This window comes from Mobula hypostoma, chromosome 25 (genome assembly GCF_963921235.1).
Source record: "Mobula hypostoma chromosome 25, sMobHyp1.1, whole genome shotgun sequence".
Lineage (NCBI taxonomy): Eukaryota > Metazoa > Chordata > Chondrichthyes > Myliobatiformes > Myliobatidae > Mobula > Mobula hypostoma.
The window spans coordinates 15,530,741-15,548,596 of NC_086121.1; the positions used below are offsets into that span (position 1 = coordinate 15,530,741).

At 40.0% G+C, this 17,856-nt stretch overlaps 1 protein-coding gene across 1 annotated transcript in view; it reads left to right on the forward strand.

Moving 5' to 3' along the window:
* The first annotated feature begins 2,518 nt into the window (after positions 1-2,518).
* Positions 2,519-17,856, forward strand: part of rer1 (retention in endoplasmic reticulum sorting receptor 1) — a 52,523-nt gene continuing 37,185 nt past the window's right edge. The window contains exon 1 of the mRNA XM_063033438.1: positions 2,519-2,593. The gene's annotated coding sequence lies outside the window, so the exon portion shown is untranslated. The remainder of the gene's footprint in view (positions 2,594-17,856) is intronic.

Consider the following 17,856-nt stretch of genomic DNA (forward strand, 5'->3'; position numbering starts at 1 on the left):
ACTCACTGGTCTAAAATTCCCAGGATTACCCCCATCACTTTTCTCAAGCAATGAAATGTTTACCATCCTCCAACGCTCTGGGCACTTCTCCTGTGGTGTGGCCAGGGAGATGCAAAGGTCATCGTCAATGCTCCAGCAATCTCCCTCTTCGCTTCCCATATTAACCTGGGGTATATTTCAGCTGTTTGCGGGGACTTATCCATCCTAATGTTTGTTGTAGGCTCTAAAATGGACTCTTTCTTAACCTCAACATGCTCCAATTAGCCTGTTCAATGCTGACCTCACATCCAGATCCTTCACACTGGAGAACAATGGAGCAAAGCATTTATTAAGGACCTCCTCTGTCTCCTTGTGTCTGGGTTGGCTCCCTACCATAGTAATTCTTTAGTTCCACCCACCGGCCCCTTTTCCACTGCCTTACAAATTTCAACTATTAATTCACATTCCTCTTAAAGGCTGTAATGATATCTGCTCCATCAATTCCCCTGGCGTGCATTCCAGATTTCAAACTCACACTGCAGAAACATTTTTTTTTTCCAAATTTTATATCTGTGACTATTTCTTGAATTTCTATCCACTCTGTTGAGATCACTCGTCATTTCATTTACTTCTTTCAGACTGGCTCTCAGCTTTCTGTTTAAAATAGAGTCGTTCCCCCCCCCCCCCACAATCTATTTTTGTAACTGCACTTCCTCTTCTTTTCTGAATCCTCTCTCATGCCTTCACATCTTTCCTACAATGAAGTAACCAAAAAATACTGTAGTTGATCTGGACCAGTATTTTATAAGGATTCAGCATTACTTTCCTGCTTTTCTATTCAATTCTTCCATTGATAAAGTCAAGAATTTTGATTGCCTTATTAACTGCTTTCTAAACCTGCTCTGCCATTTTCAGTAAATGTGGACCCACTGAACTCCTCCTTGTTCTCCAGATTCCAAAAGCTACAATTTGTCATTCTTACAGATGTACCGTGGAGAGCATTCTGACTGGCTGCATCACTGTTTGGTGTGGTGGTGGGGTTCCTGCACAGGATCGTAGAAAGCTGCAGAGTGTTGTAAAATTAGTCAGCTCCATCATGGGCAGTAGCCTCTGTAGTATCCAAGACATCTTCAAGCAGCTGTGTCTCAGAAAAGCGTTTTCCATCATTAAGGACCCCCACCACCCAGGACGTGCCTTCTTCTCATTATTACCATCAGGAAGGAGGTACAGAAGTCTGAAGGTACACTCAGGAACTCAGGAACAGCTTCTTCCCAATGTCCGATTTCTAAATGGACATTGAGCCTATGTACACTACTGCACTACTTCATTTTTCAATTTTCAAATCTCTTACTAACTCTCTTCCTTCAGTTAGTCCTGACGAAGGGTCTCAGCCTGAAACGTTGACTGTACCTCTTCCTAGAGATGCTGCCTGGCCTGCTGCGTTCACCAGCAACTTTGATGTGTGTTGCTTGAATTTCCAGCATCTGCAGATTCCTGTTGTTTTCATTTTTCAATTTGTTTTTTTACATTACTCATCTTAACAATTTAATCTACATATTTACTTACTCTAATTGTTTTTTTTATATATTGTATTGTACTGCTGCTGCAAAGTTAACAAATTTCACTATGTATGATATTAAACCTGATTCTGATTGCAATGATTTATGCTCACCTTGCTCCCATACCCCTTTTTTCTAAAAACTCCTTTACTCCTCTGCAATCTCTCACTCCTGCCCAAAATGTACCACCTCAGACTTCTCTGCATTAACTTCATCAACAATGCACCCTCACATTCCAAGAGTCTGGTTAATATCTCGCCACAATCCATCGCTATTCTCTTAATAGTTCACAATACTATGAAGATTTTTGCCATCCAGAACTGTAGAGATTGTGGAATGCACCCCAAATTTAGATTATTAATACAGATGTTCAAAAAATTGTACGGAGGCTAACTAAATGGATTCCTTTGCCTCTAGATCCATAAAGAGATCAATTTTTTAAAACATTTTCCTCACCAATAGGACTAAACTGTAGTTGTTAGCTTCTCTTTTTGAAACAAGGGAGCCTTGCTGGCCACTCTCCGGTGCTCTGGGACTTCTGACAGAATACCGAAAGCTATGGTCAGTACCCCCTCCTCCCCACGATAACCCCCCAATCGTCTGCAAAATCGTAAGATGCATAAAGCCACTCATGATGACTTGCCTACTGGAACTTCAGCCAACCTTTCTAACGTGTCTCCTCTATAAATTTCTAACAGACGCAGCGTCTAAGGTGTCTCCTAAACAACGACTTGCTGAAAGCCTTTTCAGTTAATACAATGCCCATATGCATGCTCTTATTTTGTCATGAATGGGGCCCACCCTTGTACTACACATGTTGGCTTCTGGATTCACCGTCGGGCCGGACTGGAACCACGTTCCCCCAGCCCCGACTCCCGAGTAGCAACAGCCGGAGGAGGAGGTTGGCAAGAGAAGAAGTCGGAGCCTCGCACAATGGATATATCGATCGACGTTTGCCGGCAGCAGCTGGGTCAGTCTGGTCGGCAGCGGGAACGAGGCCGTAGTGACGTGTTCATTTGGGGAGTGGAGGCCGTGGCGAGTGAGCCGTAACTCAGGTAAGAGTGGTTGGGGATGTGGGCGCAGAATTGGATAGGTTATCGCAGTCAGAGAACGTGATTGAAGAACAGGTCACTCTTTTGAGAGAGCTCGGTCTCTTTTCCCTTCGTCCTCCCGCCGCGCGTTTTTTTTGCCTCTGAGAAAGACCACGGCCTTTGACGGATCGAAAGATCGGAAACTGCCGGTGTGTGCGCAATGCATACTGGTAGGTGTAGTTCAATTGGGCCGCTGTCTATCGGCACTGTAGGTGCTGACGTCCAGTTGGAACACCAAGTCCCAGTATGCTTTGGAGTGCCTGCGGGACGAACAGATAAATTACCTCCAACATTAGCTTGCCAATATCAAGGAATGAAAAGTTGAGTTTTCGTGTTGCAGCTTTGTACCAGTTCTTCAGATTTAGGCATCGTTTTATCGGTTTTAAGTACCGATAGGAGTTAAAGGAAAGTGAGGATAAATTCTTGAACGGTGCATTGTGGTGTTGTAGTTCCTGTGTGTAGAAATACTTATTTAAAGTAATGTCATGAAGACTACAATTACCACAATGCGCCGCGAGCCGTGGATGGGTTTTTCACTTACCTGTCTTCCGAAGGCTGTCAGTCGAACCACATCACTTCCAGTGGGTATCTCAGTATACATTTATCTCAATAAACTTTCATCTTAGACAAAAATCATAGGACTATGCGATATATTTGCAAATGGCAGGTGTTTCCTTTGGCGGTCTAATGACTCGGGTTTCAGTATCGGAGAAAGCCACGTCTGTTGCAATGTGGTATTTAAGTGTAAAACCTCATAATTTTGAAACAGCATTGTCTCATAACTACCCCACTTTATGAGAGAAGGTACACTTATTACTAATTCCTCAACATAATGGAAAACTTGACAATGAGGTGTAAACCCCGTTCTTTTGATATCAAAATAGTTTCAGTTAACTTAGCTTATGTGACAATTATTCTGTAGCAATGTTTAGGATTAATATGTTCATTATTTTGTTATTTAATTTAACTTCAATAGAAATATAAATTTGTCCTGAAAACATTTTAAATAACTGATGTTTTACTTATATATACTGTTAATGTTTGAACACTTTGTTTCCTGTCGTCTGTGAATGCTTGATTGTGTGTTGCAGTCGTTTGTCTTTTCTTTGGTGTGAAACTGTTGTGCATGGACAGAGCACATCTGTTGGTGACTATAAGATCATAAGTCCTAGGAGCAGAAATAGGCCATGGTCCATCAAACCTGCTCTGCCAGTTGATCTTGGCTGATTTATTTTCCCTCTCAATCCCATTCTCCTGCCTTTTTCCTGTAACCTTTGACACATTTACTAATCAATCTCTACTTTAAATGATACCTCACGACTTGGCATCCATAGCCATCTGTGGCAATGAATTCCACAAACTCACCAGCTTCTGGCTAAAGAAATTCCACCTTATCTTGTTCTAAAGGGGCACCTTTCTATTCTGTGAACGAGCCTACCAGTCATTGACTCCCCTACTATTGGCAATATCCTTTCCATGTCCATTCTATCTAGGGCATTCAGTGTGATGTAAGGAATTTCTGGCAGTCTGCAGCTTCCTGAAGATTAAAACTACTTAAGCCTGAGGTGGATGGCTTATGTAGCTTTGAGTTATAATCCATTGTTTTATGTTGGAATCGTTCACAAGCAAGAGCCAGTACCTTCAGCAAAGTGGGGTCAATTTTTAAAAAATACATGTATGGCTTAAATTTGTAGTAAGGAATTTCTAAATTCTTTACCCCTTTGACAGTGTTGAACTCTTAGTTGGTCTTTTTGTGGTCTTTTAACAGCTCTGAGTGGTAAGCAAGTAGGAGCAATCTAGGTAGCTGATAGAACTGACATTTAAAGTGTATGGTTCAGTGCAGAAAACTGTAAGATCATTGTCATATCTTGGATGCAGTGGGGTTTTGCGGTGGAATCCTGGGCCATTAGAAATATCTTGTCTTGCCGCATTATGCATTTTACTTAATTTAAGATGTTTCAAAGGGAATTTCATTTTCTTGTCCACTGACTAAATTATTACAGCTAAATTATATCTTTCATTCTGATTTTTTTCTCTTTAATTACAATTACTTATGTTGAAGGAATCTGGAACAGAATATGATTATATGTAATTATATAAGAAATAACATGAAAACAGACAATATTTGCCCTGTCTGGCCTCTGTTGGCTTTTATCCTCCATATGAACAGCACTTCTAATCTTAAGTACCTGTTCTTTTCCCATTGCCCTTGTCTCTTAATCTTCTGCTAGCTTGCTATTCGTCTGTTAAATGTTAATATAATGTTTGCCATTATCACTAATGTACTCTGCAGAAACATAAGAGTCAATGTATATAATGTTTTGCTACTCTGTTTTTAAATTCTAAAGATTTTCTAAACTTTTTGCAGTGGGGGTGTCAATTTTATTTAAATATCCAGTGGTGGAATTAGAAGAAGGGAAGGAAATTTTCCCGGTGTTGTGCCTGGTGAAATACACCTGTAACATACCAACTGGTCACATGCCATTTGCTCTTTTTTGGATCGCTGTGCATAAATCAATTGCTGCAACTATTGAGATTGTGTTTCTGAGTTTCTGTATTGAAAAGTGTGAGAATATTATAATAGTTCATGTGAGGATTAATTTTGTGCTTTACTCTAATCTGCTAAAAGGAAAATATTTGCCGTCAAGATTGAACTGGCAGTACCAGAGGTGTCTTGGGTGGAAACTATCACTGACAGGCAATCAAAACTTAAGTGGCTAGTACAGAATTATCCTGGGTAAGGAGTTTGTCGGGAGAGGTGCTGAATGCTGATTATGGGTAATTTCTAGTTGCTTTAAATTTTACTTGGTCTTTTTGTCTGAACTCAGTGTTATGTGGGTGAAATATGTCAGTAAGGTTAGAACGTTGTTGGACTGTGTGAGAGAGTGCTCCTTGCTGCATTGTGCTCATTAGAAGGGGATTCGTTGTCATCTTTTAATAATTCGCTGACATGATTGTTGGGCAATATTAATGTACAGATCAATTATGAATGACAGATCAGAATTGATGGCAGTACTGTCCTTCTCTTTCACAGCCATCTTTCAATTGTCCAGTGGTGATTTAGCCTAGTTTGTGGATCAAGTGTGTCATCGCATGAGGTTCTACAAGCCTCTTTCCTATATGTAGCCTCAAGGTTGGTCACTGTTCTCCTGCTCGGAGACCTGGGGCTAATGGACAGCACAGTGATTCAAAAGTCAGTATTGCTGCCTCATTGTTCCAGGTACCCCTGATCTTGGTGCTGTCCATGTGGAAGTTGTACATTATTCCTGTGAACTGCATAAGGTTCTGCTGAGTTTAACAGTTTCTTTCCACACTTTGAAGGTGGACTGATGGGTTAATTGGCCACTGTAAATTACCCCTTAGAGTGGGTAAGTGCTAGAAGTATCCATGGAGAGCTGATGAAAATGAGAGAGCTGCATAGCTAGGTGAAAACGAGGAATGGGACTGATGAGACATTACTGTAAAGGCCTTGAATGATCCTTTTTACCATAGTAAATAACGATGATCTTTCAGCTAGAGCTCATTTATTTATTTATTGAGATACAGCGCAGAATGGGCCCTTTTAGCCTTTGAAATTGCAGTACGTACTCAGTTGGCGAACCATTCTCAGTTGAGATATCTCCTTAATACATAATACATAGACTACAAACAGAATAAGTTTTGTGTAACATGTTTTCCCTGTTTTCATGTGAAATATTGTTTTATGTTATTGATAGAGTAAATCCTGAATAATTGAATGGATCTGTATGAATTTCCAATAGTGCTAGGAGACACCAGTGATCAAAGTCTCATTAAAAGATAACACAAACCTGACTTGAACGTGAATAAGAAATGGGAGGGTGGGTTCCACAGTCAGCTTCACTGTTGAATGAGTTTATTTGAAGCCAAGGAGGCAGGAGACAAGATGGCTTGAATCTTTAAAGTATGCCGATATAGTGGGTCAGATCCTGATTCAGACCACCTCTACTAGAAGCAACACACATCAAAGTTGCTGGTGAACACAGCGGGCCAGGCAGGATGAAGGGTCTCGGCCTGAAACGTCGACTGTACCTCTTCCTAGAGATGCTGCCTGGCCTGCTGCGTTCACCAGCAACTTTGATGTGTGTTGCTTGAATTTCTAGCGTCTGCAGAATTCCTGTTGTTTGCACCTCTACTAGAATCCCGCCTATATCTGTATATTTAGATGTAGAGAGGGAAAGGTCTCTGACTGTGGTGTTCCATTGGTATTGCCTGGCTGGGATGTTGAGGAGGCCACACCCTTGAAACTACAGTGGTAGTCCACTTGGGACAACCCAACAGACTGCTGATTGGTTAACATGTTTTTGGTCTTGGAGTCTGACACTCCCAGGTGTGCACCCATTGTACTTGTGTTATAGAAAGGACATCTGCTCAATCAGCGTGCTGGTATCCTGGCAGGGAGTTCCTCCTGGTGTCCCTCGCAACCAATATTGTGTTAGGTTATCTGGTCATTTACCTCATTACTATTTGTGAGACACGATTGTGCATTACGTGAAAATCTGAAACATTACTGCATGACAGAGAGAAAACATGTTCATTTAAAGTTGCAGAGAAGTTGAGGACAAAGGTAATATTTCTGATTAAGAAGTCAAGGTTGCTGTAGAGATGATCTGGTCACAGTTTAATGGAAACCGAGTGAGAAAGCAATTCAAAGCTTTGACAGTGAGATCACAAAAGAGTGAGAAACACAAACCCAATATCAAAGATGATATTGAGATGGCACAGTATCATAGCGGTTAGCGCACTGCTCCCGCAGTGCCAGCAACCTGTGTTAAATTCCACAGCTGCTTGTACATTCTCCATGTGACTACATGGGTTTCCTCTGGGTGCTCCAGATTTTCCTACATCCAAAGATGTATGAGTCAGTAGGTTATTTGGTCACATGGGTATGGTTGGGCAGCATGGGTCCGGAAGGGCCTGTTATCATACTGTGTCTCTATATAAAATTAAATAAAAATGAATGACTCGGAAAGAAAATAAGTTGCATGAAGTTGTAGAATTTGATATAAAATCCAGGTGGCTGTAAAGTGCTTGGCCTTGTTATAACACCGCAGGAGGCCACAAGCAGATGGGTGGGAGTGGGATGGAGAATTAAAATTTCAGGCAACAGGGAGCTACAAATAGCACGTGCAGATTGTTTGCGAGTGCTTCGCAGATAGGTCACCCAAGTGTCTCTGGCATAGAAGACAGCACCGATCGGGATAAGTGCAAGTACATTTGTAAATGGCTTCTTCACTGGGAACAACTGTTAGGGTATCTTGATGATGGGAAGGAGGAGGTAAAAGAATCAGTGCGGGAAATGCTGTAAAAATGATTTGCTGATAAGGGAGGAAAAGCGGTCCAGGAATTGTGAAGGGAACAGTATCTTGTACATAAAATTGTTAGATTTTTGTATTACAGCAGGCAATGTCATAGTTTATTGAGAGTTGATGATTCCATAGGAGTATATTCTTTTTGTTGTGAGAAGTTACATATCAATACAGAAACATGTTTATTTTTCTTTTAATTAGTAGTTTGCATATACCAAAACATTTCAGCATGTCTTGCAAAGTTTCTAACAGATTTTAAAGGAATAATTAGCAATGAGGTTGATTATAAGTCATCTTGGTAAAGATGCTTGTCAAATATTCCTCTTTTTGGGATGGGTGGATCTCAGCAGGATCTAAATAGCTGTTTTCATTGTCCAGGTTGTTATTTTGTCTCACAAAGTTGCTCTCATTTTCTTGGCATCTATTAGCCTCCAAGGTACTTCAAAAGAAAGTGCTGAAAATATCCAGCAGATAAGGGGGGAAATTGGCAGTAAAGGAGCTGAAAACTAAATTTCTATATGTGAACAGGAAGGTGTATCAATAATTGAAAGAGCTGAAGGTGGGGACCTGCCCAGGACTGGAAGAAGGGTTCTTCCTTGTATCACACAAAAGGACCCGTACAGCATATACCCATGCCTGTTTCCATTTCTACGTATTTGATTTTAAGGAAATGAGTGGATTTAAAGGAATAATTATTGAAGAAAAGTTGGGGGGGAATTAATTGATTGAAGAAACTATTAAAATTGCAGTGGATAACAATGGTGTCAAGGATGTAAGTGGATGAGACTGGACAAAGGTATAAAAAGTTGAGGTAGAAGCAGGGGTGTGTTTGGTTGGGAAATTGAGATGAGGATGCTATTGTAGGAAGATCTGCTGAGGAAATTGGGTCAGTGATTTTCTGTGACACAAAGGACTGATGTTAATATGTTAGTTCATTGTGCAGAGTGACTGACGAAGTGTCGGAAAACTGACTTTCCAACTAGAGATCAGTTTATGCACTAATAGTGCTGTCACTCTTTCTGCAGACTTGATGACAACATTGAGATTTATCCTTAGCAAATGAACAGTTTTCATTGAATAGATGTGGAGATGTAGTGAGATCTAGATGGATTGGAAACTGTCTGTATAAGAGAAAGAGTCTTCAGTGTGGGATTGAAGAATCCTTACTACAGAACTGGAGTTTGTGAAAGAAAAGTTCATTGTCATGCTGAACTTAAGATTCCAGAGATGGGGACATGGAGGCACGAAGCTGAGAGCTAATCATTTTGGATCAGAAAGGGACAGTAACAAGCAAAGGGAAAAAGGGAGGGATAGTGAGAAAGATCTGAAGTACTATAATTTGTGATTTCTTGAAGTCAAGAAATCTAATAGAATGGTCAGTGCTCTGTATTTAACTGGTTAGCAGGAAAGTGTGAAGAGTACTATTAATAAATGTGGAATTCACAATCCATTTGTTGTCAGTGATGTTGGTCAAAATCAAAAGGCCTGCCTTCTAGGTAGTATCCTAAACATGGAGTTTGACTATGTTGCCCCAGTATCAACTTTCTCACGCTGATGCTAGTTCTTAAATTGAACAGAATTATCTTGAACAAATACGGATGCTGTCTGGATTAGAAAGGATGTGTTATAATGATAGGTTGAGTGAGCTAGAGCTTTTCTCTGGCATAAGGAGGATGTAATAACTCATTGCAATAAATATTAGGAGTCCAAGAGAACTGGTCTAACTTTGCGGTTTTTACCTTAAGCGAGGCATGCACGTATCACATGGTAGTGTCATGACATATACAGTTCAAGTATTTTTATATATATATAATCATAATAAATTACTAGACCACAGGGTGACCCGTTGGGGCACCCTTTGAGAGAAGTGTAGTGCAGTCTGATGTGACCAGGATGAACATTAAATTTTCCTGAATGCTATTGGTATCGCTTTGGAAACGGAAGTAGAAAACCTCAGTTTATTAAAGAAGAACAATGCGTAGCAAAGCAAATATAGCTGCACCTCATTTAACGAAGGACACTTTTGATGGCATCATTTCTGGTTTATCTGCCACCCTTGTGCCTCTCGTTGTCATTCTGGAGACATGCAGTCCTTTCATCCCCCATCTCTTCAGTTCTTCTGCTGTTTGTTGTTTGTCTGATCCTGGAGACGTGCATACCTCTCCTCCTTTGTCTCTTCTTCTCTCACCTTTTTTTGTCCTGACTCTTTGATTCTGGAGTCTTGCGGCCCTGGCCTCATCGGATTCTTGTTCTCTCCCTCTCCTTGCTGCTTCCCAACAACGTTTGGCGTCATCTCTTGACCATAATGTCCCCCTTCCCTTTCCATGCGGCATAATTAGGCTGACCATTTTTTTTACTCTAATGCTGGCTAGAAGATGTGAAGCAGTAACACCAAAGGATGCTGATTATTCTTGATGATGTGGTTGGCGCTCTCCTAAACGAACGTGATATAGTCACCGCTGTCTTTTGACCGCAGCAAAGGGTTTTATGGGTGTCTCGACGTATGTCATTACAACAAGATTTAATTATCTCTTATTGATGGGTGGCAGTTAGATCTGTCCCAATCCTGCACACGCTGAAATTAGCAAAATGTGACCCCTCGAAATAGAGCTGCCCTGCCCTTTTGCTCTGGTTGGTGTCGCTGCTGAGACTGGCCGTGCACATGCATCGGGCTGTCGCGTCCCGATTTCCATGATGGCTGATCGGGTCTCGGGTTAAAAGGGAGCCTGTTTATTTTGGCGAATGAGCAATTTTATATGAATATATAACACTGAACCTGGCCCGCATTCTGTAAGTTAGCGCATTTTAATTCGATTTAGCCAAAAAAAAGTGCAGCTGTAATGCACCGTTTGCACTAGTTAGAGGTCACAAACAGACAGACAGAGCATGAGAGTTTTAGTAGTATATAGATAGATATAAATAACAAAGAATGTTTAATCAAACAATATATTTACAAGATTATTCAAATATTACAGAAATATCAAATGTACAACACTCCTCCCTCTTGGCTATAAACTCCAACTCAATAAAGAATGTATTTCAACTCATTAGCAATGTAGGTATATAATACAACTACTAGAAGACATCTACAGCATAGGAAATTTTTAAATGGTCCTGTTCAGATCTAAAAATTTAATGATTCTGCAGGCTTTCTTATGGGATAACGTTTTTCCTGACAAGGAGATCACTCTGCTTGGCAGGTGAAACAATCTCAGGGTTCTGGGGCCTCCTTCGTGGTTGTTGGAGGAGTTGACTCTTGACACCATAGGAAGTGGTTCTGAGTGCTCTGGACTCCTTTCTTCTCCTTTTCTCGGATTTTCTGTCATCAACTTTGATCTTTTTCTCTCCCAGTCCTGGTTTCTTTCTCTCTCTTTATCCTGCTCCTTTTCTTTCTCTTCTTTCTAGGATGTGCATCTTGATCTTGAGAAGGTGCATTTAGTTAATTGAAGTATTTTCTTATTGAGCCTTCTATTGCTCCCTTTACGATCTGATCGCTCCTCTTGGTTTCCTCATCCACCGCATCATCTGATGAATCCTCTCTGTTCCTATCTCCATTGATTCCTTTCTTTTTGGCCTTCCATTTATCCAGCTGGGCTTTGGACTTTGCATCTACTTTTACAAGCCGCTTTTTGACTCCCACTTGAAGTTGATGCAATATCCTTAATGCACGCAGAGTAGATTCTGGTTCTTTATACTCACAAAACCCAAATGCTTGCAAGTTTTCTGCAGCTCTTGAGCCAGCTCAAAACCAAGCCACATTTCGCAAGTAACTGCATGATTAAAATATCAGAGGTTTTCTCAGATATGTTGCCTACAAAAACTATTGTAGTCGGACTACTGCTTTTGTCACTTTCACAATTTCTCTGAGCAGCATGGTCCTTCTTGGCTTTCCGACCAGAGGCACAAAGGTTGGTACCAATACCTATTTGCCTTCTGATGGGTGATGGTTCATGATGTATAGCATGGAAATGGTTGTAGCATCATCCAGAACTTTTCTTAATTTGCTTTCAGTTGACTCTTTTGCAGGGGATGTGGCATGCAAATGATGGATGGATCTCCAGTCAAGTTGTCTCAGCCACTTGCGTTCCCACAATACTGCCCCTCCTGTTTTTACAACAGTATGTGGTAATAACACAATGAGGCTTGTTGGTTGTTGTATTTCACTGTTATGAATATCATTCCCACAGGAGTTATCTTTTCTCCAGTATAAGTTCTTAGTTGGATATCTGCAGGCTTTAGTTCAGTATCTTTGAAATGCCATTCAAACTCATTTTGTGGAATGACTGAAACAGCCGAGCCAGTGTCCAATTCCATTTTAATTAATTTTCTGTTCACTTTTGATGTAAGCCGTATTGCTTATCTATTATTAGTTTTCATATTGTAAATCTCAAGGCAAGCCACTTCTGTCACTCATCATTATCAGATTTTTCATCAACAGCATGCAGATTAGTGTTCTTCTTGAAAGTGTAACATGACTTTTTATCTTTTTCTCTTTCCTCTGCAGACCATTTACTTCTGTCTGACCAACATGCTCTTTGTATGTGTCCTACTTTGTTGCATTTTCTGCAAGTTTCATCTTTAAACCTGCATTGGCCTGGTTTTTGTGAGCCACTGCTACAAAAGTAACACAGTTTGTTTGGCCAGGCCAGTTTCTCTTTAGACGTTGCCATTTTGTTTCTACAGTTGGCCCTCCTTATCTGCGAGGGATTGGTTCCGGGACCCCTCGCCGATACCAAAAAACACGGATGCTCAAATCCCTTTTTCAACCTGTCTCAATGCGGTGGACCTTAGGACCCAGCGGAACCCCGGACCTTATTTAACCTATCTCAGTGCGGTGGGCGTTAGGACCTGGCGGCGGAGCTCTGAATCCGCAGTGTTTCACGAAAATAATCACGATTGCGATTTAAAATAAAGTGGAAATAATAAAGCGATCAGAAAGAGATGAAGTGCCATCGGTCATTGGAAAAGCGTTAGGCTACAATCGGTCAACGATCGGAACAATTTTAAAGGATAAAATGAGAAGGCCCTGCCCGATTAAAGCAACAATTATTACGCAGCAATGCAGTGGTTTAATTATTGGGTTTTGGGTTTTTGATCCTTTACATCAACCCGGCAGGGATGGACAGCGCATTTGGGAGCGATCTGTCCTGCAGTGTCATGATTTCCGGTTCCACTCTGAATATTTATTCCTCTTCTGATCTCATGAGTTTACATTATGGTTAACTCTTCATATACCAAAGGGTTAACATTAAGTTATGGCTCACATTATTAATTTTGTCTCTTGGAATACAAATGGTTTAAACTATCCAATAAAATGGAGAAAGATTTTTGAAGTATTCCAAAGGCTGAATACTCACATTTTTGCACAAGAAACTCATGTGAGGAAAGAGGATAATCAATGTTTCTTTAGGTTTTGGATAGCATAACAGTACCACTGGAACTCCAAAGCCAAAGTGAAAGGAGTTTCAATTTTTATAGATCCCTCAATTATATTTACTCATCAAGACATTATTTCAGATCCTAGTGGTAGATTTTTGTTAATTACTGGGTTATTTTTTAATAAAAAAGTTGCTATGGTTAACGTTTATGCTCCAAATGTGGATTATCCTGTAATTTTTAAGCACTTAGTCACTTCCTTCCTTAACTTAAATGAGTATATGTTGATAATGGGGGGTGATTTTAACTGCTGTTTAAATCCCATGTTGGAAAGATCCATATCTAGTCTGGCTTCACCGAATAAGTCTTATTAACTCTTTTATGATTGACTCTCGAATTGACTACTTTTTTATTGACTCTTGTTTAATTCCATCTGTAATTGACTGCAATTATGACATTATCGCCATTTCGGACCATGCTCCAATGAAATTTTCTATCATTTTAATGGTACTTCTTCTACTAATAGGCAATGGCGATTTAATTCTAATTTGCTTCAGGACCTGGACTTTGTTAAACATAGAAACATAGAAAGATAGAAAATAGGTGCAGGAGTAGGCCATTCGGCCCTTCGAGCCTGCACCGCCATTTATTATGATCATGGCTGATCATCCAACTCAGAACCCTGCCCCAGCCTTCCCTCCATACCCCCTGATCCCCGTAGCCACAAGGGCCATATCTAACTCCCTCTTAAATATAGCCAATGAACTGGCCTCAACTGTTTCCTGTGGCAGAGAATTCCATAGATTCACTACTCTCTGTGTGAAGAAGTTTTTCCTAATCTCCTTTATCCTCAAACTGTGCCCCTCGTTCTGGACTTCCCCAACATCGGGAACAATCTTCCTGCATCTAGCCTGTCCAATCCCTTTAGGATTTGATACGTTTCAATCAGATCCCCCCTCAATCTTCTAAATTCCAGCGAGTACAAGCCCAGTTCATCCAGTCTTTCTTCATATGAAAGTCCTGCCATCCCAGGAATCAATCTGGTGAACCCTCTTTGCACTCCCTCTATGGCAAGGATGTCTTTCCTCAGATTAGGGGACCAAAACTGCACACAATACTCCAGATGTGGTCTCACCAAGGCCTTGTACAACTGCAGTAGTACCTCCCTGCTCCTGTACTCGAATCCTCTCGCTATAAATGCCAGCATACCATTCGCCTTTTTCACTGCCTGCTGTACCTGCATGCCCACTTTCAATGACTGGTGTATAATGACACCCAGGTCTCGTTGCACCTCCCTTTTTCCTAATCGGCCACCATTCAGATAATAATCTGTTTTCCTATTTTTGCCACCAAAGTGGATAACTTCACATTTATCCACATTAAATTGCATCTGCCATGAATTTGCCCACTCACCCAACCTATCCAAGTCACTCTGCATCCTCTTAGCATCCTCCTCACAGCTAACACTGCCACCCAGCTTCGTGTCATCCGCAAACTTGGAGATGCTGCATTTAATTCCCTCATCCAAGTCATTAATATATATTGTAAACAACTGGGGTCCCAGCACTGAGCCTTGCAGTACCCCACTAGTCACTGCCTGCCATTCTGAAAAGGTCCTGTTTATTCCCACTCTTTGCTTCCTGTCTGCTAACCAATTCTCTATCCACATCAATACCTTACCCCCAATACCGTGTGCTTTAAGTTTGCACACTAATCTCCTGTGTGGGACCTTGTCAAAAGCCTTTTGAAAATCCAAATATACCACATCCACTGGTTCTCCCCTATCCACTCTACTAGTTACATCCTCAAAAAATTCTATGAGATTCGTCAGACATGATTTTCCTTTCACAAATCCATGCTGACTTTGTCCGATGATTTCACCGCTTTCCAAATGTCCTGTTATCACATCTTTGATAACTGACTCCAGCAGTTTCCCCACCACTGACGTTAGGCTAACTGGTCTATAATTCCCCGGTTTCTCTCTCCCTCCTTTTTTAAAAAGTGGGGTTACATTAGCCGCCCTCCAATCCTCAGGAACTAGTCCAGAATCTGAGGAGTTTTGAAAAATTATCACTAATGCATCCACTATTTCTTGGGCTACTTCCTTAAGCACTCTGGGATGCAGACCATCTGGCCCTGGGGATTTATCTGCCTCTAATCCCTTCAATTTACCCAACACCACTTCCCTACTAACATGTATTTCGCTCAGTTCCTCCATCTCACTGGACCCTCTGTCCCTTACTATTTCTGGAAGATTATTTATGTCCTCCTTATTGAAGACAAAACCAAAGTAATTATTCAATTGGTCTGCCATGTCCTTGCTCCCCATAATCAATTCACCTGTTTCTGTCTGTAGGGGACCTACATTTGTCTTTACCAGTCTTTTCCTTTTTACATATCTATAAAAGCTTTTACAGTCAGTTTTTATGTTCCCTGCCAGTTTTCTCTCATAATCTTTTCTCCCCTTCCTAATTAAGCCCTTTGTCCTCCTCTGCTGAACTCTGAATTTCTCCCAGTCCTCAGGTGAGCCACTTTTTCTGGCTGATTTGTATGCTTCTTCTTTGGAATTGATACTATCCCTAATTTCTCTTGTCAGCCATGGGTGCACTACCTTCCTTGATTTATTCTTTTGCCAAATTGGGATGAACAATTGTTGTAGTTCATCCATGCAACCTTTAAATGCTTGCCATTGCATATCCACCGTCAATCCTTTAAGTGTCATTTGCCAGTCTATCTTAGCTAATTCATGTCTCATACCTTCAAAGTTACCCCTCTTTAAGTTCAGAACCTTTGTTTCTGAATTAACTATGTCACTCTCCATCTTAATGAAGAATTCCACCATATTATGGTCACTCTTACCCAAGGGGCCTCTCACGACAAGATTGCTAATTAACCCTTCCTCATTGCTCAAAACCCAGTCCAGAATAGCCTGCTCTCTAGTTGGTTCTAGTTTAGTTAAGTTTATGAAGGAACAGATTGATTTCTTCTTTTCAACTAATCGCAGAAGAAATTTCCAACGGGACAGTATGGGACTCTTCTAAAGCTTATATCCGTGGACAGATTATTCCTTATTCAGTTGGTTTGAAAAAACATATTAAGAATGAAATACTTTTTTTGGTTGACAAAATTAAAGAAATTGATAAGAAATATTCTATTGCTCCTAGTAAGGAGCTTTATAAACAGAGAGTTGAACTTCAAATGGAACACAGTTTATTATTAACATCCTTGATTGAAAATCAATTAATGAAAACTGGAAGTGAGTTTTACATCCATAGTGATAAATCAGGTAAATTATTAGCTAATCAATTGAAAATTACTTTGGTTAAACATCAAATTATCTAGATTCGTAAACATGATACTTTGACAGTTGATCATGACGAGATAAACAAAACTTTTCAAGAATTTTATACCCCTTTATACCATTCTGATTCTCCTCATGATTCTAACATCATGCATGACTTTTTAACGAAATTGAACTTTCCGAAATTATCACCCGAAGAATGTTTAACATTAGAAACTCCTATTACAGATGAAGAAATAACAGCTGTTATTTTCTCAATGAATTCCAGCAAAGCACCTGGTCCTGATGGTTTTACAGTGGAATTTTTTTAAAGTCTTTTTCCTCTATTCTCTTTCCTTGGTTGTCTAGAATATTTAAAGAAGCAATCAGATTAGGTAGATTACCACAATCGTTTTATGGAGCTTCTATTTCTTTAATTCTTAAAAAGAATAAAGATCCTACTGATTGTGCATCATACAGACCGATATCTCTTTTGAATGTGGGTTCAAAAATTTTTTCTGAAATATTAGAAACTAGGTTAGAAAAGGTACTACCTCCCAAACAGGATTTATTAAAAACCGTTATTCATCTTTTAATATCAGGAGGTTAATGAATATTGTTTATACTCCTTCACTTAGCACTCCGGAATGTACTATTTCATTAGATGCTGAGAAAGCTTTCGACAGAGTTGAATGGCCATATTTATTTAGTGTGTTCGAGAAATTTAGTTTTAGTCTGATATTTATATCTTGGGTTAAATTGATATATCATACCCCTGAGCTTCGATTTGTACTAATAATCAAAGATCTCCCTTTTTTTGTTTAGCTCAGGGTACTAGGCAGGGATGCCCTCTTAGTCCATCATTATTTGATATTGCCCTTGAACCTTTAGCAATTGCCATCTGAGACTCACCTAACATTTTTGGTATTACCTGTGGAAATGAAATACATAAAATATCATTATATGTAGATGATTTGTTATTATATATCTCTAATCCAGGGAAATCGATTCCCGTTATTTTGTCTTTGCTGGCTCAATTTAGTAAGTTTTCTGGTTATAAATTGAACCTTAAAAGTGAACTGTTTCCCCTAAATATGCAGGTTCCTATTTATGGATGTTCACCTTTTAAGTTGGTTACTGATTCTTTTACATATTTAGGGGTTAAAATCACGAAAAGCATAAAGGTTTATTCAAAGCTAATTTTTTACCTTTAATTGATCAGATTAAACTTTTGTTTACTAAAT